Below are 6,634 nucleotides of genomic sequence, written 5' to 3' on the forward strand. Positions count from 1 at the left end.
TGGGACGGTATCAATGGCGGGAAAGCTGTACCGCTATGAAACAAGAATTGAATTGGGAGCTGCTTTCATCACGTAGAAGAAAATTGCGATTAAAACTTTTATATTTAATATTTAATAATAAAACTGGAATCAACAAGGACATGTATTTACAGACGCCATATTATTTGTCAAATCGAATTGATCATTCCTTTAAACTGAGGGAATACCGTCCCAGGACTGCAATTTTTGCAAATTCATTTTTTGTCAAAACGATACACGAGTGGAATGGGCTCTCAAATGTACAAGTGTCTGCTGTGAATGAAAATTTGTTTTTTTTTTCGAACCTGTAACCCCCCTGCTATAACGCCTTCGGGCGCTGCAGGTATATGTTGAATAAAGAATAAAGGGGGAAGTTGGCCTAAGGATATGCCGGGGTGCATACCCGCGTCCACTGCGCTGCCAGTAGTTCGCGCGGGCTCCTTAACGATGATGACGTCGTGGCTATGTGTCACTGCGTCGTTCGTGCTCTGTTTTCACGGGTAGCAGCGAAGAGATTTGGGAGCAGGAGTCTAGAATTGGCCACAAAGCAACATTTATTGCTCGGAATGCGCCTTGGCAAAATATAGGCGCAATGCAAACTATAACCGAGGCAGACCTGGAGTAACTCTAACGGGCCCGCTGGGTACGTTCCAAATACAGTTGACGAGAGAAAAAAAAATTCAACCCAGTTTCACCCAGTGCGAAATCTGCTTAAACCGAGGAGCTCCGGGTTTTGTTTGCGAATTCTTTCGCTTATCTTCGGCTTCTTTCTTGTGCGTAATGATCGAGGCGTGTTAGCGCCCAATTGTCTCATAATTTGCTTTTTCCGGATAGTTCCGGTAAAACAAGTTACAACCGCTTTCCGTACCCATACTCCCGCCGTAGAGGGTCACGTATTGACAGGAGACAGCAATTTTGTAACGTTTACAATTTCAATTTGAACAAACTCATTAAGACAAGTAAATGAAACTCGGCGCAATGGTAGAGTCGTCTTAGCAGCTAATTTTCATATAGTTTGTTTGTTTGAATGACTTAGTCGTGGGAGGTGGCGGCCATCTACTACACCAGGGTGGCTAGATCCTTCTCTGATGAGGGAGTGCTGTTTATGCCCCTAAGAGCCTTCCTATCATGGTTGAACCTTTCTAGTGTAGCTTCTTAGGCATCCAGAATGATGGTTACTTCTGTAGCAGGCAGCACCCCATACCTGCATGCCGAGGTTGGCCATACAGGCAGACAAAATATAGCCAGAGAGCGAAAGAAGTTTCCCGACGACGACGTTGTCGCGCACGCCTGTAGTGAAACTGAAGCTGTCAAAACTGATTACCAGAAATAAAAAAAGACATTCGTGCATATATAACATGGCCGTGATCGAGGAAACGCTGCAAGTAGGGGGAAGCTTGAGGGCAACTGAGAGAAAGCTAGCCACTGGCAAAGACAGGGTGTACGCACTTAGGGACGAGCTTGTACGACATAATAAAGGTAGCAGAACGACTCTACACCAAGCTGTATGTCAGCGACGTTAGGCCATGGTGAGAACTACTGAGAGTACAAACTCAAACTGCGGGGTCCCACAAGCAACTAAAGAGGAAGTTGGAAAGGCTCTCAAAGGCACGGAAATACGGAAAGCTGCAGGTGACGACGGCATAACCGCAGATCTATTGGCGTAGATCTATCTCCGTAGGGAGGAGATATTGTACGGGAAAAGCTTGCTGTACTATTTTCGGAATGCTTGAGAGCTCAAAATGTTCCCACAGCCTGGAAAATCGCCAACATTATTCAGTTTCAAAAGAAGGGAGACCCCAAAGACCTCAAGAATTACCGACCCGTCAACGTACTCTCAGTTGCTTACAAGAAGATTACCAAAGTTATAGTTTGCCGCATAGGTGTCAGCCCGGATCATTCCAGAAAGCAGGCTTGGTTTAGGAAAGGGCAGTCAAGCATGGATCACATACATGTCGTCAACCAAGGGATAGACAAAATCCACAGAGTACACTAAACTCCTTTACATGGCCTTTATAGATTACGAGAAAGCGTTTGACTCCGTACTTAACGCAGCGGTTTTAGAAGCACTAAAAGGCCAGGGAATAGAGGAAAGCTTTATAAAAATGTCAGAAGGCATATATAAGGCATGCACGAGCAGGATAACCCTCCACAAGCAAAGCGATAAATTTCCGATCCAAAGGGGATTAGGAAAGGAAAATACCATCTCTCCTAAACTAGTCATAGCATGTCTGGAGGGGGTATTTAGAAAGATAGACTTGGGAAACAGGATTAAGGATATAAGTCGCATACTTGAGCCGTTTTATGTTTGCGGACGACATAGTCTTGCGGAGTGAAAATGCAAGATGCATGCGAACAATGCTTTTGGAACTACAATCAGAAAGCACGGTCGTTGGCCTAAAAATAAATATGACCAAATCTAGAGTAATGAGAAATAAGCATGCCAAGAACGTATCCTTCAGCGTAGGAAATGAAACGCTAGAAGTAAAAGAATATAACTACCTCGGGCAGGTGGCTTGTGACGACCCCGACCACGAGAAAAAAGACGGGCGCAGAATTGGTATGGGCTGGGGAGCACTCGGTAAACCCTCCCAAATAATGAAAAGTAAGCTACCTCTATCAAATCTCAAACCACTGCAGACTGCTGGCGATGACATACGTATAGTTGAAAGTTTGCGCCTTACTAAACAACTAGAAAGCAAACTCAGGTCGGCTCAACGGGCCATCGAACGAATAATGTTAGGAATAACACTCAGGGACAAGAAACGAGCTTCCTGGGTCGGAGAACAAACTAGCGGTGAAGATATCATAGCCCAAATAAAGGAAAAGAAATGAACTTGGGCTGGCCATGCCGTGAGATGAACCGATAGTCGGTGGACAATTAGGGTAACAGAGCTGATACCAAAATATTGGTCTAGAAGAAGGGGAAGGTTAATAACCCGAGGGTAGGATGAAATACGGAACTTTGGGGGCACACTGTGGACTCGAGTAGCACAGGACAGGAGCGGTCGAAGGTCAGTGGGAGAGGCCTTCGTCCTGCAGTGAACCTGAGCAAGGTGATGATGATCGTATTCAGATATCCACTTTCGATAACACGAGCCGTTATCTGTAATCTTACTCCCTCCGCAGATGGCCACGATTGACTGCGGAACACCCACTGTGGGAAAGCCATCTTACAAAGACCAAGCTCACACTGATCCCCTTAAAATCAGCTTCACATCTAAACGCCAACGCATAGCTGGGAGAAATTTTTTTAGCGGCAGTACAGGCCGTCTTATATCAAAATATGAAGGCCCTAGGGCCTTTGTTCTATTTCTTGATTTGTTTCTACGCTGAGAAGCGGTTCTTGCGGTGTGGAGAATCTTGGTGCGGAGGGAGCGTGACACGACACCAGGACAGACTGGCGTCAGGTCCAGCCTTTGAACAGTTCCAATGCTAAAATAAAAATCTAAACACTATTTACAGCATGATGAATAGCAGCACAAAGTAATGCTAGACTATGTACAGCTTAGACATGCTTAACAGAATGTAAGCCTTGGCGACTAGCCCTCAAAGCAAGGTTGCCAACGTCCCTGATAGCTACTCGGATGCAGACACGACAGTTGGGTAAGGCCTTGCAGTCTTGTGATGAGGTGTTCCAAGGACAGCGGCGTTCACCGATGCCAGTGCGTTGATCTTGAAGGATAGCCGCGATGCACTAGTACCGTTGCCTTGCTACAGGCCGACTTGCGAGCTCCTCATAAGGGCGCCACCCTTCTGCTAGGCCAATGACCGGACGACTGAGAAGACTGTTTGAGAAGTACAGAGCCGCTTCGTTTAGTCCCCTCCGCTTCCCGCTCGTTCTCCATTCTGCACACCGTGAGACAATCATGAGGTCACGCTGCACAAGAATGCATTTCAGGGATGAATATGCACACAACAATAAAACTTCGGCGGATGACAATATCGAGCGTGCGAGTTCACTCCGAAGTTCGGTCTGCGCTGTGGCAACACTCAAAGCAAGTATTACGTTCTGCATTGCGCAGTACCCCGGCGCGAATGACATTTTAATCCAAATTGTGGGCACGTCACTGTCAATCGCCGAATTCTCTTTATTGGCGGCATGACTATAGTAACTAGAATTCAGTGTGGTTAGGCTGAAGGCTGAACAGTGGGATTTGGCTTAGAGTGAATGCTTTGCAGTGTGCCTATGGTGCGAGTGTGATCGGCAGCAGGCAATCCACGCGTCCGTGCAGTGGCGTTGAATTTAGTCTCCAGTAGTCACGCGGGCTTTTCTCGGGAGGGCGTGGAGAGGGCTGCTATACGAACTTTTTAACAGCAGAGCTGTTTAAGCTTTCAGTGCCGCCGTTGAGCATTACCAGGAAACTCAGCCCAGCCGAGCGCTGGTGAGCAGCACCCGGCGATGTCCAGGCTTGCGCATGGGGTGGCTACACGTGAGGAGCTGACAAAAAAATACCAAGAAAAAATACCGAGCCCCTCGTGATGAACGCCCGACGTCGCCCAGCTGGTCCTTCGAGAGCACTCTGCCCAGCGTTCGTGGTGGGATCTCTCGCGTGCTCTTCTTCTCGCCAGTTCACGTGCGTTCGCACCTGAAGTGCGGAGCACAGACGCCGAGTTCGCGCTGCTACTACTACTACTAAGTGATTCCGGTGAAAAGGAAAGGAAATGCACTGGGGATATTATTGAGCCCATCTGGGGGCTCACCTGCATGCAACCCAGTGCGGTGGGGAGGGTGAGGAGGGGGGATGAAAGATTATGGAGGAGAAATAGGGTGGTAAAAGAGATAGGTAAGCTAAAAAAAGAACAAGAGAGTGGAGCCTCTACGCTAAACTAAGCGAAGCAGCAGCAGCAATGGCGCGGACAGCAGTCTGCCGTCTACAGGCGCTTGGTGAGTCCGGCGGCCGCAAGGTAGAGCAAGAGGTGACGGAAGACGTCACGGCGGGCGCCGTCAGAGCCCGTCGGGAACAGCAGTTCGTCGAGGCGCTGGTGGGGCAGCCCAAGATGCTGGAGCGAAGTCTGCAGCAACTCCTCGCTGTGCTGCAAACTCTGGGCAGGAGCAGATCAGGTGCTCCAGCGTCTCGTGCTCGGGACAGTGGGCACAGGTGGGGGAGGCGCAGCGGCCGTGGCGGTGCAGTCGGGCTCAGTTGAGCCGCATCGTTAGCAGCAGGCTGCGGGCGTCCCTGCTCAGACGCGCTACACACGATTCAGACTAGGCCTGCCAACAGCTCAGAATTACAGCGAGAGGTAACCATGAAGAAACATAAAGGCCGAACAAGATCGACGTTCCCAACCATTCGAGAACCGCTATACTCCGCTGTTCGAGGGAAAAGCGAACGGGAACAAAATATTTCCTTCCTAACCCTGAGCTGCACCAGCATTCTTAGAGGTGAAAGCCGAAAGTGCAGTACTGTGTGAAAAACCGTCTTTGCTGCTGTTGTTTTAGTTGTCTAGTAGAGAAAATGAACGCCGCGGTAAAAAAGTTCATATGAAACACATTTGAATTTGCAGGGGATTTGAACACGGGTATTTGCAGTTAGTAGGTCAGTGCTTTAACTACTGGGCAACTTCTCCACGTTGCCGTGATGGACGAAAAAAACTGAGCAGTGCGCGCGCAGCATGACACGTCAACGTGACGGCACGTGAGTGGAACAGGTGCACCCCTGCTGCGCAGAACGCTGATTCTTGGAACGTTGCCGCGCGTGTTGCCAGCATCTCGTTGAAGTATTTCGCGCCAAAAGATGAAGAAATGGCGCGAAGAAAGAGGCGCAAATACGATGCACCAATAAAGAAGTCGTTGATAAGCACCGCCAGGGTTTCGTCTTCAGAGCCCCTAAGCAGACTTTAGTATCCGGAGGAATTTTGTAGCGTGAGCTACACTGGCCGAGGTTGAGCAGTTTCGCGTGGCTCCTGTACAGCCGTGCTGCGCATGCGCGAGGAGAAGTGACGTCACACGGCGCACAGAACGTTGCTCGCTATCCCGGCGTCTCTCACACACCCTACGCGGCCATCGTCATCGCCGACTTTCGTTCCTGCACGTGGCGGCCCGGTCCACTTGATGATCATACGAGGGGTGGCCGTATGATCATTGCTGGTTACACAGGCGCAAGCTGGTGGAACCAGCTTGCGCCTGTAGAGCCAGCTTAGCTCTAGGGCGATTGTTGACGCTGCGCCGGAGCCGCTTGACAAATTACACGTGTCAAATAATGCGTATACGCGTGTGTGTGTCATTGAAGCAGCAGTAAGCATGATAATCTGCTAATCCTAGACAACCAGGAAAGCTAAAAATACCCAGCTGAACCTTAGCTCACGCTACGTATATCCTGGCATAGCCGAGATATAAGCCACTGCTCATGTTTTATCTTGTTTTGAACATGAATGAAGTCTGCCGTTTCCGCAGGCACACCTGGTATTAGTCACTTGGGTACGCTTACGCTTGCATAGATTCGGGCCCGGTCTGACCATTTTAATCTGTGTACAGGATGGTAATGTATCGGTCCGACCACTACTTTTGATGCTTGAAGTCGCAGGTCGCACTACGACCAACGCGAAGGTGGCGAGGTTGAGGAATAAATTTAGCCCCGTCTGACGGAGCGCGCCGTGCTTACCCAGCAATTTC

Source organism: Haemaphysalis longicornis, unplaced genomic scaffold (genome assembly GCF_048455015.1).
Source record: "Haemaphysalis longicornis isolate Haplotype H1 unplaced genomic scaffold, Haemaphysalis longicornis Haplotype H1 scaffold_9, whole genome shotgun sequence".
Taxonomy (NCBI): domain Eukaryota; kingdom Metazoa; phylum Arthropoda; class Arachnida; order Ixodida; family Ixodidae; genus Haemaphysalis; species Haemaphysalis longicornis.